The sequence below is a fragment of the Lithobates pipiens genome, unplaced genomic scaffold (assembly GCF_037356315.1).
Source record: "Lithobates pipiens isolate NorthernLeopardFrog02 unplaced genomic scaffold, aLitPip1_a1.2 Scaffold_157, whole genome shotgun sequence".
NCBI classification, from domain to species: Eukaryota; Metazoa; Chordata; class Amphibia; order Anura; family Ranidae; genus Lithobates; species Lithobates pipiens.
In genome coordinates this window covers 1,534,494-1,554,963 of record NW_027507746.1, presented here as the reverse complement: position 1 = coordinate 1,554,963, position 20,470 = coordinate 1,534,494, and positions in this window count along the sequence as shown.

The following is a 20,470-nucleotide window of genomic DNA, read 5'->3' as shown; positions in this document are numbered from 1 at the left end:
TTCTATATTTTTTGAAACAAAGGTTCCACACATCACTGCTTTGCTAAACGTCTTTTTTTATCCCTTTTCATTGTGCATTCATTTTCTCTTGCAACAAGACTTCCTCTACAAGCTCACTATCGTGCGTTTCAGTTTAATTATTGGGTGTATACAGAGGAGTGACTAGAGGTTTTTTTTTTTTGTGTTTTTTCTGGAGGTACTGTTCTCCATTTTTGGCAACGTCGCAAACTCCTCAGTATGGCATTCAAATTATCCTCTTTAAATGTTAATGGCCTAAATAGCCCGCAAAAACGCCATATTTTATGGAAAGAGGCACAGCGGCTTCACTGCGATATCTTATGCTTGCAGGAGACCCACTTTAAAGAAGGCAATTATCCCAAATTGACCAACAAACACTTCCCCACGATTTTTCTAAGCAATGCCACGACAAAAAAAAGGGGAGTAGCAATTCTTGTTAAACACTCAGTTGCCTATAAGTATATTTCCCATCAACAAGACAGTGAGGGGAGATATCTGATACTCAACTGCGAAATTAACAATGTAGCTTATACTATAATCAACGCTTATGCCCCTAATACCCGACAGGTGCATTTTCTTAACAAGTTATGGAAGAGAATACAAACGGTGGCTAAGGGGCATGTTATTTTGTGTGGAGACTTGAATGCAGTTCCAGATAAAATATTAGATGTGTCTAATCCCTCCCCGAGGCTCTCCTGCAGGCCTGAGATCGCAAAATTCATAAGCTCGGCTGACTTATATGATGTTTGGAGATGTCAACACTCCACTGAACGGGACTTTTCTTTCTTCTCTCAGGTTCATATGTCTTATTCTAGGATTGATATGTTTTTGATTGATACATTTCTATTACAACGGGTATCTGGATCAGAGATCGGTACCATTTCATGGACGGATCATGCCCCGGTGTCTGTGACGATTGGGGGTGGCGCCTTCACCACCAGAGCAAACCGGTGGAGGTGTGACCCGCAGTTGTTTGGGGACCCGGAGGTGCTACAGGAGGTTGAAACTGCTCTGAAAGAATTCTTTATGTTTAATGATGTTGAGGGTATAGACCCGTTTACCTTATGGAATTCTCACAAAGCTTGTATAAGGGGTCTGCTGATTAAGATTAGCGCAGGAGTGAATAAGAGGCGGAGGCAGCGTCTGGATAGCCTTTTGGCAGAAATACGTGATTTAGAAATAGTGAATAAAGCTGCCCCCTCCTGTTCCACCAGCAACAAACTTACTAAAGCTCGCATTGACCTCCGTACTTTACTGATAGCCCAACATGCCAAGTCCATGCATAGACTCAAAGCCAATTGCTATACTCATGGCAATAAGGCTGGGAAACTATTGGCCATGCAGCTCAAAGAGAAGGTACTTAAACAAAAAATACCCTATATAGTCCATCCTGATACAGGATCTCGGCTTACCAATCCTAAAGAAATTGCAGATGCTTTTGGCTGGTATTATAGTAGCCTATATAATTTAAGAGAGGATACCTCCACTATACAGCCCTCACCTGAAGCTATAGAGCGTTTTCTTCAGACGCTTAATCTCCCGAAATTACAACCATCGCACTTAGAGCAATTAAATGCTCCATTCTCGATAGCCGAAATACAAAAAACTATAAACGCCCTCCCTAAAAACAAATCTCCCGGTCCAGATGGCTACTCCTCTGAATATTATAGAACATTTTCTGATATTCTATCCACTCACATGCAGAGGGTGTTCCACGCAGCTGCCTCCTCAGCCTCTTTTCCATCAGAGATGCTTTCAGCTACTATAGTCACGTTACCCAAGCCAGGAAAGGATCCAGACAAAGTTCAGAACTTCAGGCCCATATCTTTATTAAATGTGGACCTGAAGATATATGCCAAGATTTTGGCTAATAGGCTGTCTGGAGTTCTGCCTCAGTTAGTACAGCCTGACCAGGTTGGTTTTGTGGCTGGGAGGCAGGCTCCGGATGCTACTAGGAGGGTGTTGAACTTGATCCACTCGGCGTCCGGCGGGGGGGGGGGGCAGCGGTCCTCCTCTCGCTGGACGCCGAAAAGGCTTTCGACAGGGTCCATTGGGGGTATCTCTCTGCGGTACTCTCGAGGTTTGGCTTTACGGGGCCGGTCCTCTCTGCCATTTCTGCACTGTACACCACACCGTCAGCACATGTGTTCACGGAAGGCCTCTTTTCTGAGCAGTTCTCTATCACCAATGGCACAAGGCAGGGGTGCCCTTTGTCGACCCTGATCTTCGCCTTGGTGATGGAACCTCTGGCGGAGAGGATCAGGACACATCCAGGCATAAGAGGTATTAGCTCTGGTCTGACGAGGCACCCCATTACCCTATATGCGGACGATGTGATTCTGTCTCTTGCCGACCCGGAGGATTCCCTGAAAGCAGTATACGACGTTTTAGAGACCTTTAATGAGATTTCTTTTTTTTTTAAAGAACAGGAGTGCTTTATTGTCAAACAATTATATACAAGAGAACAGTGCAGAATACAGTTATATAACGTACAGCGAGGTCGGAGCATAGTACAGTACAGTACAGAGTTACACATTTGAATACATTTGGGTGTACGGGTCCTGACAACCCGGCTAGTTAGACGTCCACGGAAGCCAAACTTTATCATATTTCCATGGACAACCTCTATTGAGGTAAGTCAGCTTACATAGCGGAAGAACATTATTCACACTCTTTTCCCAAGAGGCAACAGAGGGTGGAGTAGAAGAGATCCACTTACAAAAGATTTCCTTCTTAGCATAGAAAAGGAGATATGAAACCAGTAACTTAGAGTGATGCGGCCTATGCTCGTCCTCATGAATTCCCAACAATGCTAATGTAGGAGTCCTGGGGACATCTAGATCAAGTCGGACATTCAAGTGATCAAAGATCCCTGACCAAAATCTGTCTAACTTACGGCAGTCCCAAAACATATGCAGGTATGTTCCTAGTTCCAACTTACACTGGGGGCAAAGTGGATCCCTGTCAGGGAAGATCCTGGCCAAACGCACTGGGGTATGATACACTCTGTGAAGGAATTTCGTTTGAATGAGTTTATCCCCCGCCGAGACAACCAACTTAGGACCCTGCTCCAAACAATCCTCCCAGTCTTCCCTCCCCAGGGTGGGAATATCAGCCTTCCATCTTTCCCATAGTAAATTCAGCTTGCTAGAATCAATTGGGAGAATAGTGCGGTACAGTTCGGACAGCGGCTTACTTGGGCCATCCCCTGCAAACAGCTCCTCCAACGGACTACATTCCAAGGCCGGGGGTTCTGAAAATTGAGCCCTAGCTGCATGACGCAGTTGAGCATATCGAAAGTACATCCAGCCAGGAAGGGCATGTAAACGGGTCAGTTGTTGGAACGACAACACCTCGCCCAAGGGCATAACATCACCTAGAGTCTTGACACCGAAACGAGTCCACACCTGCGGGTCTGGAATCGTTCCGAAGTGTGGCAGACGAGGATTACCCCATAGGGGCTGGGCCGGAGACCAGCACCCCGACCTCCGAAACGGTCGCTCGGCCGCAGTCCAGGTCTTAATTGTCGCCCTCGTCGGCCCAGGGACAGGGTCACGCACCTTCACCCCCTTATAGACCAAATTCCTCAGATCCTGCATAGAGCCAAGGAGGGCAGCCTCCAAGCACACCGCCACATTAGACCTCCGCTCTGCAAACCACCAGGAAACGGTGACCAACATAGCCGCCCAGTAGTAAACACACAGATTGGGGAGGGCAAGACCCCCCAAACTCACTGGTGCTTGCAGCGTGGATTTAGCCAGTCGGGGGGCGGATCCGTTCCATATAAAGGAGCCAATACACTTGTCAGCCTCCTGAAAGAACGCACCCGGTATACAGACCGGGCAGTTCCGAAAAATATAATTGAACTTGGGAAGAATGATCATTTTTAATATGTTTATACGGCCCACCAAATTTAACGGGAGCCCCGACCACGACCGACATTTTTCTCTCAGTAGGCGAAGCAGAGGAAGCACGTTTAAGGTATAAAATTTCCCCGAATCTCGATTCACCGTCACCCCTAGATATTTAAATTCCGTAGCCCATTGTAATTGTGAAACACCCGACGACGGGGGATCTCGAGCGTCCAGGGGGAAGAGGATCGACTTGGACCAGTTTATACGGATACCCGAAAAGGAGCCAAAGTGGTTAAAAAGCGTAAGCGCGGCCGATAGGGAAGGGCCAGTATCGTTCAAATACAGCAACGCATCGTCGGCGTAAAGGGATATTCTTTCTTCCAGGGCACCCTTCCGCAGACCCCTAATTTCAGGCGATTCCCTGATCAAGATTGCCAAGGGCTCCAGGGCCAGAGCAAACAAGCTGGGCGAGAGGGGACATCCCTGCCGGGTGCCCCTCTGCAGAGAGAAAGGCTCCGAGACCCAGCCGTTAGTACGCACTCTGGCCCTCGGGGCCCTGTAAAGCAGCTTCACCCACCTCACAAACCGAGGACCAAACCCGAAGCTCAGGAGTACCTCCCAAAGATAATCCCACTCCACCGAGTCGAAAGCCTTCTCGGCATCGAGAGAGGCAATCGCCCGGGACCCCACATTATCATGGACAACGGAGAGGTTAAGGAACAAGCGCCTGATATTAATGTCAGTACCCTTTCCAGGCATAAAGCCCGTTTGATCACCATGTATCAAAGTAGAAATCACAGAAGTTAAGCGAGTGGCCAGGATCTTCGCCAGCAGCTTGGCGTCCACATTTAACAGAGATATGGGTCGGTATGACCCACAGTCCTGGGGGTCCTTACCCGGCTTTGGGATCAATACAATGATAGCCTCTTCCATAGACACAGGGAGACAGTCCGCCTCCGCAAGCTCATCAAGCAGAGTCTTGAGCTTAGGTGCCATCAGGTCAACATGCTGCGAATAAAATTCGGTAGGCAGCCCATCCGCACCCGGAGTCTTGCCACTCTGCAAGCCCCCAATCGCCACCTGGATCTCTTCCAAAGATATATCCCCATCTAAAAGCTCCCTATCCCCTGCAGATAATTCCAGAAAGGGAATACCATCCAAATACGCCCTCAACTCGGTGGCAGAGTGACAAGACCTAGAGGCATACACTTCCCGAAAGAATGTGGAAAATCTGTTATTGACTGCGGATGGAGAGGTAAGTATCTGGCCATCAACATCTCTAATGCTAGCAATATGTGTAGAGACTGACTGGGACCTAGCTAACCAAGCCAACAATCTCTCATTCTTGTTCCCATATTCAAATAATCTCTGTGTGGAGTGAAGCCTAGATATTTGGGTCTGAGAAACGTTAAGAAGAGACAATTCCCTAAGGACCTCCTGCCACCTTCTGTATGCGACAGCGTCTAGTGTTCGAACATACTCCGCCTCCCGCCTCCCACACTCATCCTCCAGCCTCACAAGGGATTCAGAAGCTTCCTTGCGTATGGCAGCTATAGTAGAGATATAATGCCCCCGCATCACCGCTTTAAAAGCATCCCAAATACTGACACACCCCCCAGCCTCCTCATTCAGGGTCCAGTAGTTGCAAATGGCCTCTGATGTCTTTTCCTGTACAGTTACGTCAGTAGCCCAGAACCTGGACAGATGCCACAACGCCATGGTCGGATGTCTCGCCAAGGAGATCGTAAGTAAAACCGGAGCATGATCTGACACTCCACGCGGCAAATGCCGCACCGTCCTGGACCACCGCAAGGCCTCGGTCGACACGAACGCCAAGTCTATGCGGGATAATGCTCGATGGGAGGCAGAGTGACAGGTATACTCACGCTCCTGCGGATGATAATGGCGCCAAACGTCAACCAGGGCAAACGTATCAGCCCAGATCCGGAGAGCGTCACTAGTCTGGGACGTAGGGTGGAGTCTGTCCAAGTCCTGTACGGGCACCATGTTAAAATCCCCAAATACCAGCACCTCCTGCACATGAAAGCCCATAACCACCTGCATAATATCATATAGTACCTGCACATCCGCCGGAGGTGGAAGATACAATCCCACCAGTACCAATTCCCTAGCATACATGGAAACATGCAAAATCACGTATCTGCCGCCAGGATCCGTCCGCACTGACAGAACCTGTAGCGGAAGAGACCTGTGGATCAGGACACTAACACCCCTCGCATAGTTAGAATAGGTAGCATGGTAATGTGCACCCACCCATGCCCTCCGAATGCCAAGCACACGCGATGGAATTAAATGCGTCTCTTGGATAATACATATATGTGGGTTATATTTTTGCAGGAATTTAAATACTAATGATCTCTTCATGGCCGAGTTGAGACCCCGGACATTCCAAGAGATAATGGATATATTAGCCATCATAGAGTACACTCAAGGAACATGCCCGGATCCACAGGTCCCCCACCCCCATCCGACCCCCCACAGGAAGGCCACACAGTGAGAAGGCCCACAGAACCCCCACCCAGGGCACCCCAGGAGAGGGGAAATAAAACCACCATACCACACTAGATAGGATACCCAGCAGAATACCCATGGACATAAAGCAACTCCAGCAGCAACAATAACAAAAAAAACAAAAAAAAACTAGAACAGTCAAAACTCCCCATCCGCAACGGCGGAAATAAACTCCACCCCCCACCCCACACCCCCCCCCAACCTGGGGATGTATCATACCCCCGAAATAAAACATGCGAACTATGGTAAGGGACGTGTACACAGAGCTAGAGGTATCGCCCAGCGGACACTCAAGAGCACCAGAGATGCTGGAAAAATGAGGCAGAGTATCTCCTAGCTGCAGCTAGGGGCACCAACTTAGTTACATGTCATACAAAAAATAAAACAAACAAACAGAAAAATGGAAAAAAAAAAAAAAAGAGCAGTATGGAAGAAGTTCCTTCCCCCTGGGGGGGTCCGTCATACCCGTGCATGGTAAAAGAAATACACAACCTAACAGGAGAGAGTTATCACATTAAGTATGCCCAACCGACCCAAATACCACCAACCCTCCCCTGATAAGGCCTCAGTCACGCTACCGCCTGCTTATACAGGTGGAAATCCGTAGCCAGGGGCAGAATCGGAGCAAGTGTTCAGTAATAGCACAGGGGCACAGTCTGAGAAGGCAGTACTAGACAATCCTGATCAAAATCTCATGCAATACCCCCCCCAGAAGGGCAAATCAGGCAAGAAGTCAGTATGCCATGTTCCAACAAATATAAAACCATACCCGGAGGCCACCGAAAGGCAACCCCCAGCATAGGCCAAGGAAAAAGAAACAGGTCACCGGTGAGCTAGCGATGAGGAGGTAAGGATTCCAGCCAGGCCGCAGCTTCCCGTGGGTTGGTAAAAAATCTGGTGGCTTCTCCATCCTGCACCCTCAGTCTGGCCGGGAACAGAACGCTGTATTTGAGATTGCGTGCCCGCAAACCCACCTTCACCTGGTCAAATGATCTACGTAGCTTTTGAGTTTCCAAGGAATAGTCCGGGAACAGCATCACGGTGGCGTTCTGGTACCGCATGTCTCCCACCCTGCGGGCAGCTCGCAAGGCCTCATTCCGATCCCTAAAATTCAGTAGTCGGAATATCAGAGTGCGCGGCCTCGCACCGGGAGGCCCAGGAGTAGGTGGAACACGATGGGCACGCTCCACTGTAAAGTAGGGAGAAAATTGCGCCTCAGGTAGCAAATTCCGTAGCAGGTCTTCAACGAAGGACGTCGGGTTCTTGCCCTCCGCTCCTTCAGGCAGACCGACCACACGAAGGTTATTCCTCCTGTTTCTGTTCTCCGCGTCGTCGACCTTGTATTCCAGCGCCCGAACCCGCGTATGTAACGATCGGATCGACTCCGCGTGTTCGGCAGTAAGGTCCTCCGTTCTCCCCACACGCTGCTCTGCTTCAGATACACGTGAACGCAGCTTGTCAAGGTCCTGGCGGACGAGGCCAACGTCCAGCTGCACAGCCTCAATCTTGTTGGTTAAGGCGGCTTGACACGTTGCAATGGCAGCCATGACTTCACGGAAGCCAAGGCCTTCCTCCTCCGCCTGCCCGCCCGCGTCCGTCTGAGAGGCCATGTTGCACACTCGCACAGGAGGGATCGCCGCACGAGGGGCCGCCACCGGGGTCTGATCCGGGAAATGAAGCCGCTTCCCCTTCTGTCTCGTTCTAGAGGACATCCGGAGCCCAGGTAAGCTTTAAATGCCCGAAAAGCACAGCAGGAGTACCAATGCAGGATAATTTGCCAGCAGAGCTCTAGCACCCACAACCTCTCAGGTCGCCATCTTGGACACGCCCCTTTAATGAGATTTCTTATTACAAAATTAATGCCACCAAGTCTAGCATATTGGGCATTAATATCCCTTTGGATATGCAGAACCGAATTAAGCTCTCTCTACCTTACACATGGGCATCTGAATCCATCCAGTATTTAGGCATTAAATTAACCAGTTCCCTATCTCAACTTTATAGATGTAATTTTGAATCTATTCCGTCCAGTTTTGAAAGAGAGTTGTCTCGATTTAAACAGTTTTACCTCTCTTGGTCGGGAAGACTTGCAGCGTACAAAATGTTTTTACTACCCAAACTCCTTTATCTTTTTAGAACACTTCCAATTGTGCTCCCAGCCTCCTTCTATGCATCGCTGCAACGCCAACTACACAGGTTCCTATGGGATGGGAAACCTGCTCGAAGCAGTCTTAAAGTTCTAGTTAAACATAGAAAGGTGGGTGGAATGGGTGTTCCCGAACTAAGAGACTACCACATGGCGGCCATCCTGGACCAACTCAGAGTATGGTTCCATGCTCCGGGGGTGAAACGGTGGCACTTATGTGAACTGGAACAAACTCAGCAAGGGGATTTAACGGGGCTCCTGTATGCCACAATGATAGGCGATCCTAAAGCTCATACACATCATCCCATTATAAATGCTACATTGAGGGCCTGGACATACTTACGTAAACATCAACCATCCAATATTGACCTTAAAAACCTCCCTATTCCTCTCTCAGCTTTGTCCTTTCTCACCCCAGACTTACAAGTATCACATTGGGCACACTATGGCCTCTGTTATACCCACCAACTTTTAACACAAGGCCGCACACAGACATTTGGGAATTTAATGGCCACTCAGGGTATTCCTAAAACCGAATATCTGAATTTCGCCAGATTGATTAGCATGATCCCTAGAGAACATACAGGGTATTTCAGCCTCCCGGAATGTATTTGGGACCTATGGCAACCCGCATCGGCTCACAAAAAAGGGATTACGGCCATATACAATCTCTTACATGGCAAAATGCATTTTTAAATGTTTACTCAGCTGACTAAATGGGAGGAGGAATTACATATTACCATCTCTCCGGACCAATGGATGAGAGCTATTAAAGGCAGTTATAGCTCCACCCGCTGCTCCAACTTTAGGGAAGGCGCACACAAATTACGACTTAGGTGGTACAGGACACCTTACATAATAGCGAAATTTGCAAATGAGCAGTCGAATTTGTGTTGGAGGAGTTGTGGCCAGATAGGAAACTTGACACATATTTTTTGGTTCTGCATATCCTTACGAAGCTTTTGGGGAGAAATAGGCAAATTAATTGCCAAATTGACAGGAATCCTGAACCCCCTTAGAATAGAGCAAGCCCTCCTGGGGGTGGACTTGGATATATATCCTATCCCAGCTCGCACCTTAGTGATATATATTTTGTTTGCTGCTCGGTTGAGCATTACAAGAAAATGGAAGTCGACTGTATCTCCTTTGATATCAGAAGTTGTTACGATAGTGGATCACTCGTTTGAATTTGAAAGAACTGTAGCGTTACAGGAAGACAGACTAAAATCCTTTTTTCAAAAATGGGCGTTATGGGACAAATTTAGAAAACGTTAACACATTGTTTTTTGACTATATTTGATAAAGCTGTTGTGAATTATCTGGAATTCTGCCGTTGTCTCACCCGTTGGAAGCCTTTTTCTTTTTATGTTTGTCTTTCCATCTGCTCATTCACATACAGCATTCTTACTGACTATGACCTTATAGGCTTTGTTGTATTTCTGTATTGCATATTTTATATTTCTATGATCTTATATGCGTTATGTAATCCTCTTTTTGGCTTACTTTATATGTGTATAAATATGTGGAATGTCATTTTTTTTTCGAAACTTTAATAAAAAGATTGTTAAAAAAAAAAATGCCAGTGCTACATAACACTATCCTGCATTCTCGTATGATCCATGCTCATACAGTTCTCAACACAGCCGGGCAACAGTACAGTACCTCCATATCTTCCTAGTCTTTGCATCCGCCTAGACCGCCAGGAGTCCTTAAGCCATCCGTGGGAGCTTCTTTACGCAAGATCCCTTTGTGGTGTCCTCCGCTCAGTGTCCTTTTCAGACCCCTTCCTCCTCTCCACCTTCTAGTCGTCGGTGGATCTGTGCGGGACAGCGGTGGGGGCAGGTGAGGGGGGCCACCAGCTCAACCCCTCAGCATTCACCTTCTCTGTTCTGCACCACCTCCAAACAAGCTATGTTACTGCTGGCTACTGGCTACTGGCTGACTGGTCAGCTGGCAAGGTGGGAAGGTTAGAGAAAGAGAGGGTCCTCACCATCTACTTGTGGCAGTATCGCAGCCTCTCACGCTGCGACTCAGCCACATCCTGGTCCTTGACTTTTGAACACCTAACAGGTCTTATGCCGCGTACACACGATCAGAAATGCCGCCAGCAAAAGACTGATGTGAGCTTTTGGTCGGAAAATGCGACCATGTGTATGCTTCATCAGACTTTTGCTGGCATTTCCACCAGCAAAAGATTGAGAGCAGGTTATCTAATTTTCGGTCGGAAAAAATTCTGATCGGAAATTCCAATCGTCTGTACCAATTCCAACGTGCAAAACTCCAACGCATGCTTGGAAACAATTTGACGCATGCTCGGAAGCATTGAACTTAATTTGATCAGCTTGTCGTAGTGTTGTACGTCGCCACGTTCTTGACGGTCAAAAGTTCTTTTGTGTGACCATGTGCATGCAAGCCAAGCTCGAGTGGAATTCCGTCGGAAAAAAAATCCAAGTTTTTTCCAACGGAAAATCCGCTCGTGTGTATGGGGAATTACATGGCGGCCCCAAACGGGGGGAGAGGCTGGACAGTATTCCCTCCATAAGATGCACAGACATTTCCCTCCATTTTTTTGGCAGTGGGAAAGTGCGTCCTATGGAGCAAAAAATTTGGTACTCTGTATAATGTATAAAAATATTTTCATTTATGTACATCCACCTTACATTTTCATTCAAAATTACATGCTAAAGATGATAACTTGTTGTACGACCGTATAAACAAATAATGTATCTCTCTATGTCCTCTCTGGTTAATGTTTATAAACAATGTTACTTTGTAGCTCTCTATCTCCTCTCTGATCAATGTTTATAAACAATAATACTTTGTATCTCTCTATCTCTTCTCTGATCAATGTTTATAAACAATAATACTTTGTATCTCTCTCTATCTCCTGTCTGAACAATGTTTGTGATTGTATCTTTCCTGCGTCTTATGGAGCAAAAAATGTGGTACTCTGTATAATGTATAAAAATATTTTCATTTATGTACATCCACCTTACATTTTCATTCAAAATTATATGCTAAAGATGATAATTTGTTGTACGACCTGTTCATTACCTTTACATCAATAAACCTTTATTGAGAAAAAAAAAAAGAAGAAAATTAACGAATAGTAAAAAAAGGTCCCGCAAAACAAACTTGTACAAGCTACACAACGATATCATCAGACTATTACTGAAGCTTACAGTCAGGGAATTATCTCCAAATCAACATGGGAATTTTTAAAGGTAAAGTGGCAACGAACTTCCACATTCTATTCACTACCTAAAATTCACAATTCACCACCAGGGAGACCTAGAATTGCTGGACGAGGCAACTTGTCTGAAAACGCAAGTATCCTAGTTGATAACCACCTACAATCACATGTTATGTCACTACCTTCTTACACCAAGGACACAATCCACCTTCTACAAATGATCGAGAATATACACGTTCCTCCGATACATGGCTGGTTGCCACCAATGTAGAAGCATTATATAGTAGCATTCCGCATGGCACATGCATTTCTGTTGTGAACCCATTTCTTCAGGAAAGAAGTAAGGCCGCGTACACACGCGGGGACTGTTCGCTCAACTTTGTTCGTCAAACAGTTTGAGCGGACAGTCCGCTCAAAATTAGCATGGACGGACTTGGCCACACACGACGAACGAACAGTCCGCTGAAACCGTGCGCGATGACGTGAACGGCACGTACGACGGGACTAGAAAACGACGTCCTATACACTGCAATGCAACCTTCGGCGTGTAAATCCTTTCTGAGCATGCACGCAACTTAGTTTGACGAACAAGCCTACACACGGGCGGATTGTCCGCTCAAACAAAGTTTCAGCGGACAGTTTTACGGAATTTCCGAAAAACTTTGTTCGTCAGACTGTCCGCTGAAACTGTCCGCTGAAGCCCACACACGAGAGGACTGTCCGCTGAAACACTGTTCAGCGGACAAAGTTGAGCGAACAGTCCCCGCGTGTGTACGCGGCCTAACTGTTAGGTACCTGGGAGGTGAGCCTGACTTGGTGGAAGAAGACTTCTCTTACGACTCTGGTTCAGGGTCCACTGGAGTGAGACAGTGGACCTGTGAGCGCAGCGGGGTAGGAGTGTCTGAGCCAGAAGCAGCAGTAGGCAGTGGGAGTAGTCCTCTGGACGGCTGCAAGCTGGTAGAACAGAAGGACGATCACACAGCCGGATAGCAGCAGACACTGGAACAGTGGTAGTGAATCCTGGAAGGAGTGCAGCACACTTGGAACAAGCAGAAGATTAGTCAACAGGCCGGGTCAGATCAGGCACGCAGAAAGGAGGAGCGGCAGGCAGAAGCAAGGTCACAGGCTAGCAGAGGTTCAGCATCAAGGATAAGCAATCCATAAGCAGGATCAGACAAGCCGGGAATCAGAGCAGGAGAAGGCAGCAGAGTCAGACGTGAGCCGGGCCAATAACGGTAAACAGATAGGCAGGTAACAGAAGTCTCAGGTACAGCTGCAGACAAAACAGCACTGAACAAGTGCGGCTGTCACCTTTAAATAGGCCCACTGGCGCCAAACCGCGCCAGCGTGTGCACGCGCCCGGCGCGCGAGTGCGCCTGAGATGCACACTGGCATGCATACACATGCCGATGCCCGGTCTGTCCAACCGCGCGTGCAGAGTCCTGACAGTAACAGTCAAAAGAGATATAATGAATTTGTTTTGACACTTCTGAAATTCATCTTGAACAACTTCTTTATTTTTGTCGGTTCCCACTACCTTCAGGTGCAGGGAGTGACAATGGGGACATCTTGTGCCCCCTCCTACGCTAACCTGTACCTGAGGGGGGGGGGGGAATGCTGCGTTATGAGTAATGAGTCTCTCACTATGTACTTGTGTCATGTCTTATCATGGCACAGGTACACAGATGACATCCTAGTAGACATGTGCATTTGTTTTCGTCCGCAAGCATTTTCGTCCGAATTTCAGGTATTTTCATTATTGTTTTAACTAACAATAACGAACATAAAGAATCTGAAAACCGAAAGATCTGACAGAAACAAATGCTTTATTTTAGTTTTCGTTGTGACAACAGTTCGATATAGATAGGAGATTCGACATGACGCTGACAATAGCGATCTGTGTCCGCCGAACCTGTGGTCGAATGTGCCTAACGGGAAACATGCGCCACTTTACAGGCATACTATAGACACCCCCCAGGCATGAAATTTAAAGGAATATTTCACTTTTATTGTTTCACTTTAAGCATTATTAACCACTTGCTTACTGGGCACTTAAACACCCTTCCTGCCCAGACCAATTTTCAGCTTGCGGTGCTCTCACACTTTGACAATTACTCAGTCATGCAACACTGTACCCAAATACATTTTTTGTCCTTTTTATCCCACAAATAGAGCTTTCTTTTGTTGGTATTTGATCACCTCTGGGGTTTTTATTTTTTGCGCTATAAATGAAAAAAGACCGAAAATTTTGAAAAAAAATGCATATTTCTTTGTTTCTGTGACAGAATTATGCAAATTATTAATTTTTCTTCATAAATTTTGGGCACAATTTATACTGCTACATATCTTTGGTAAAAATAACCCAAATTAGTGGATATTATTTGGTCTTTGTGAAAGTTAGAGAGTCTACAAGCTGTGGTGCGAATCGCACAAAATTGATCACATCTGATGTACTGGTGGCCGATCTCACTTCTTGTGACCCGAACTTTGGAAAGTACAAATACCCCCCAAATGACCCCTTTTTGGAAAGTAGACATTCCAAAGGTATTTAGTAAGAGGCATGGGGAGCTTTTTGATGTTGTCATTTTTTTCCCACAATTCTTTGCAAGATTTTTCATTTTTATTTTTTTTCTCCACAAAATTGTCATTGTAATAGGTTATTTCTCTCACATGGCATGTGTATACCACAAATGACACCCCCAAAAAATTCTGCTACTCCTCCTGAGTATTACAATACCACATGTGTGTGACTTTTTCACAGCCTGGCCACATAGAGAGGCCCAACATGCAGGTAGCGCCATCATGTGTTCTAGGAACATAAATTACACATCTAACTTGTTGACTATTTATTACACTTTTGAAGCACCAGGACAATGACACGTGACACTGATGACAGATGGCACTGATACGTGGCAATGATGACACTTATACGTGGCACTGATGACAGATGGCACTAATATGTGGCACTGATGACAGATGGCACTTATGCGTGGCACTGATGACACGTGGCACTTATACATGGCACTGATGACACGTGGCACTAATACGTGGCACTGATGACAGATGGCACTAATACGTGCCACCGATGACAGATGGCACTAATACATGGCACCGATGACGCGTGACACTGATGACAGATGGCACTGATAAGTGGCATTGATGACATGTGACACTGACAACAGATGCCACGTGACACTGACAGGTGGCACTGATAACAAATGGCACTAATACGTGGCACTGATGACAGATGGTACTAATACGTGGCACTGATGACAGATGGCACTATGTGGCACTGATGACACGTGGCACTGATGACAGATGGCACTTATACGTGGCACTGATGACAGATGGCACTGGGGACAAATGGCACTGACAACAGGTGGCACTGGGGGCAGGTGGCACTGGGGTGGATGGCACTGGGGGCAGGTAGCACTGGGGTGGATGGCACTGGGGGCAGGTAGCACTGGGGTGGATGGCACTGGGGTGGATGGCACTGGGGTGGATGGCACTGCTGGGGGAGGATGGCACTGCTGGGGGAGGATGGCACTTTTTTAAACTTTTTTTTTATCAACTCAAAGCAGAACGGCTGCCGCTGCAGCCGTTCATCTCTCCCCTCTCACACGCTGTCTGTGTGAGGAGGGAGAGTGGCGCTGAGAGATGATCTCATATGTTTACATATGAGATCATCTCCCATTGGACACGCCGATCGTGCTGTAAACGGCCGCTGTGATTGGCCGTTTACAGTGATCTGTGTTTGCCTGTCCCCGGGGGACATGGCGAACACAGAACTTCTGCAATGTGCACCCGCGGCGGCGTTTATTGCGGAAGTAAACATTAGGACGTCCAGGGACGGCCACCCGGACGAAAGCGCCTGCTCTACGGCCGTCATTCGGCTATAGGGCGGGCGCGAGGTGGTTAAAATCACTGCTTCCAAAAAAAACTATTTTGAAAACTTTTTCTTGCATTGATCCATGTCCCCTGGGGCAGGACCCGGGTCCCCAATCACTTTTTAGGACAATAACTTGCATATTAGCCTTTAAAATGAGCACTTTTGATTTCTCCCATAGACTTTTAAAGGGTGTTCTGCGGCTTTCGAATTTGGCGCGAACACTGCAAATTGTTCGCTATTCACCGAACAGACGAACACCCGATGTTAGAGTCGAATGTAGATTCGACTCGAACATCGGGCTCATCTCTACTCATAAGGGACTGACCTTAGAGGAGCTGACTTATCTGTTCCAATTGATGGTGGTGCATATTTTGTTCATGACTGTTTTACATGCAAAGTACAGGTATTTTCCACTCCCTAGTAGGGAGGACACACCTGTATAGAACACTTTTTTCCACAGTATTTTCATCTAGATGTTTTACCATTATAGGGCTTGACTGTTGTTATTTTCCTGATGAAGCGGGCATGGACCCCCGTGAGACACGTTAAAGTTACAGCAAGCATTTCACCATTCAGGCTGACGGGGATGATGAGTGATGATATATAATTGTATCTCACATACTTGTAAGGGATATGCCCTATATATCAAGAATAATGTACAAGTGAATGTGAGAGATGACATCACTAAGGGAGCTAGGGAGGAGGTGGAATCCTTATAGGTAGAGCTCCAAAGGGATGAAGCTAAGGGGAAAATAATACTGGGACTATGCTATAGGCCTAACATGAGGGAGGAGTATTAGGATTAGCAGCAAGGACGGGAAGTGTTATCATAATGGGGGATTTTAATTATCCAGACATAGACTGGGCGGAGGGAACCGCACATTCATCAAAGGCTCACCAGTTCCTAAATGTCTTGCAGGACAATTTTATAGTTCAGATGGTAGACGCACCAACTAGAAACAGGACGTTACTAGGTCTGCTGATTACCAAAAATACAGACCTGATCACGGATGTGGAAATACGGGGCAATTTAGGTAACAGCGATCACAGGTCAATTGGCTTCAGTATAAATCACACAAATAGGAAACATAAGGGGAATACAAAGACGCTGAATTTAAAAAAAGCCAACTTCCCTAAACTACGAACCTTACTAGAAGATATAAATTGGAATGAAATCTTAGAAACAAAGAAGGCTGAGGAGAGATGGGTTTGCTTATTTAATAAGGGCATTAGCCAATGCATCCCATTGGGAAATAAATTTAAAAGAGCGAACAAAAGTCCTGGATGGCTTAATTCTAATGTAAAAATGCATATAAAAGCAAAGGAGAAGGCCTTCAAAAAAAATACAAGGCTGAGAGATCATCATCAGCATTCAGACTTTACAAAGAATGCAACAAGATATGTAAGGGTGCAATTAGGGTGGCTAAGATAGAACACGAAAGACACAAAGTGGAGGAGAGCAAAAAGAATCCCAATAGATTATTTAAGTATATAAACAGTAAAAAAGGGAGGACGGATCATATTGGCCCCATAAAGAATGAAGAAGGACATCTGGTTACAAGGGATGGGAAGATGGTGAAGGTGTTGAATTTATTCTTCTTCTCAGTCTTCACAAGAGAATTGGGGGGCTTCAGTAACCAAAACTGCATTGTTTATCTTCATGACACATCACAGGAAGCACCCTCATGGCTAACAGAGGACAGAATTATTATTATTATTATTATAATACACAATTTATATAGCGCCAACAGTTTATGCAGTGCTTTACAATGTATAGGGGGACATCACAATTATAGTACAGTTCAATATAAGAGGTACAGGAGGGCCCTGCTCGTAGAGCTTACATTGTAAAGGGAGAGGGTGGTGGTACAAAATGTAATAGCTGCAGAGAATGATTTTATGGGGGGTGGCTCGGGGACAGTTGTTCGGTGTGTGTGGGATAGGCTTACCTGAATAAATGAGTTTTCAGGGATATCCTAAAGGTGGACAGGGTAAGGACTGATCGGACATACTGGGACAGGAGGGAGTTCCAGAAGATGGGAGAGGCTCTGGAGAAGTCCTGAAGGCGAGCATGATAGGAGGTAACAAGGAAGCTAGAAAGCAGGAGGTCCTGGGAGGAGTGGAGGGGACTATTTGGGCGATATCTGTAGATGAGGTTGGTGATGTAGATGGGGCGATGTTGTGAATGGCCTTGTATGTTGTGGTTAGTATTTTGAATTTTGCACGGTGGGGGAGGGGAAGCCAGTGCCTTTCACTGGCAGAGAGGGGCAGCAGTCACGGATCGGTTAGTGAGGTGTATTAGTCTAGCAGCAGCATTCATAATAGACTGAAGAGGGGAGAGCCTGTCATCAGAACCGGCACCAGTTAGTCTATTTAAACTGAGCTTCAAGATTGACAAGCTGCTGCTTGGTCTACAGCGTTATCTGAATCCTGATCCCTGTGTATGTGACTTCTGATCCCGAAACCGGCTTGCTCCTGACTACCTCTGCCTGCCTCCTGCCCTGATCTCTGGCTTCCCACGGACTGATCTCTGTCTCCAGTTCCTGTTACCTAACATCTGTTGCCGAACCTGCCTGTGACCCGATTACGCCTCTGCCTGCTGTTTATGCCCATCCATTGCCGAAGCCTGCCTGTGACCCGACTCCACTCCTGTCTGCTGTCTCTGCCTGATCTGCCTGTCTGTTGTTAAATTCGGCCTGTCTGACCCTGCTCCCTGCCGCCAGCCTGCATCAAGCTCCGGTTCCCGGTGGTGCCCCTCAGCTTGTCTTCTGCCAAAGTCTGCCAGCCATCTGCCATCTCTTCAGCCTGCTACCTGCTGTGTTCCAGCTTCCTGTTCATGAGTTCCCGGCCTCTACTGGTACAGACTTTTGGACTGATCAAAGACACTCTGACCCCGCCATGCTCTTGAGCCTGCTGTCTCACTATCAGCGGCTCACGAACCGGAGCCATACGAGGGGCCTTCCTCCCGCACGTCAGGCTCACCCACCAGTTACGTGACAATATTAGTTATGAGGTTGCAAGCACTGAACTTATTCTCTCTGGAGTAGAGAGGCTTGAGAGGGGATATGATTTCAATATACAAATACTGTTCTGGTGACCCCACAATATATAAATACCGGACTGGTGACCCCACAATATATAAATACCGGACTGGTGACCCCACAATATATAAATACCGGACTGGTGACCCCACAATGTACAAATACCGGACTGGTGATCCCACAATATACAAATACCGGACTGGTGACCCCACAATATACAAATACCGGACTGGTGACCCCACAATATACAAATACCGGACTGGTGACCCCACAATATACAAATACCGGACTGGTGACGCCACAGTATACAAATACCATACTGGTGACCCCACAATATATAAATACCATACTTGTGACCCCACAATATATAAATACCGGATTGGTGACCCCACAATATACAAATACCGGACTGGTGACCCCACAGTATACAAATACCGGACTGGTGACGCCACAGTATACAAATACCATACTGGTGACCCCACAATATACAAATACCGCACTGGTGACCCCACAGTATACAAATACCGGACTGGTGACGCCACAGTATACAAATACCATACTGGTGACCCCACAATATATAAATACCATACTTGTGACCCCACAATATATAAATACCGTACTGGTGACCCCACAGTTTACAAATACCGGACTGGTGACCCCACAATATACAAATACCATACTGGTGACCCCACAATATATAAATATCGTACTGGTGACCCCACAATATATAAATACCGGACTGGTGATCCCACAATATACAAATACCATACTGGTGACCCCACAATATATAAATACCGGACTGGTGACCCCACAATATACAAATACCATACTGGTGACCCCACTATATATAAATACCATACTGGTGACCCCACAATATATAAATACCATACTGGTGACCCCATAATATACAAATACCGGACTGGTGACCCCACAATATATAAATACCAGACTGGTGATCCCACAATATACAAATACCGTACTGGTGACCCCACAGTATACAAATACCGTACTGGTGAACCCACAATATACAAATACCATACTGGTGACCCCACAATATATAAATACCGGACTGGTGACCCCACAATATATAAATACCGGACTGGTGATCCCACAATATACAAATACCATACTGGTGACCCCACTATATATAAATACTGGACTGGTGACCCCACAATGTACAAATACCGTACTGGTGATCCCACTATATATAAATACCATACTGGTGACCCCACAATATATAAATACCGTACTGGTGACCCCACAATATACAAATACCAGACTGGTGACCCCACAATATATAAATACCAGACTGGTGATCCCACAATATACAAATACCGTACTGGTGACCCCACAGTATACAAATACCGTACTGGTGAACCCACAATATACAAATACCATACTGGTGACCCCACAATATATAAATACCGGACTGGTGACCCCACAATATATAAATATTGTATTGGTGACCCCACAATATATAAATACCGGACTGGTGATCCCACAATATACAAATACCATACTGGTGACCCCACTATATATAAATACCGGACTGGTGACCCCACAATATACAAATACCATACTGGTGACCCCACTATATATAAATACCGTACTGGTGACCCCACAATATACAAATACTGGACTGGTGACCCCACAATATACAAATACCGGACTGGTGACCCCACAATATACAAATACCGGACTGGTGACCCCACAATATACAAATACCGGACTGGTGATCCCACAATATACAAATACCGTACTGGTGACCCCACAGTATACAAATACCGTACTGGTGAA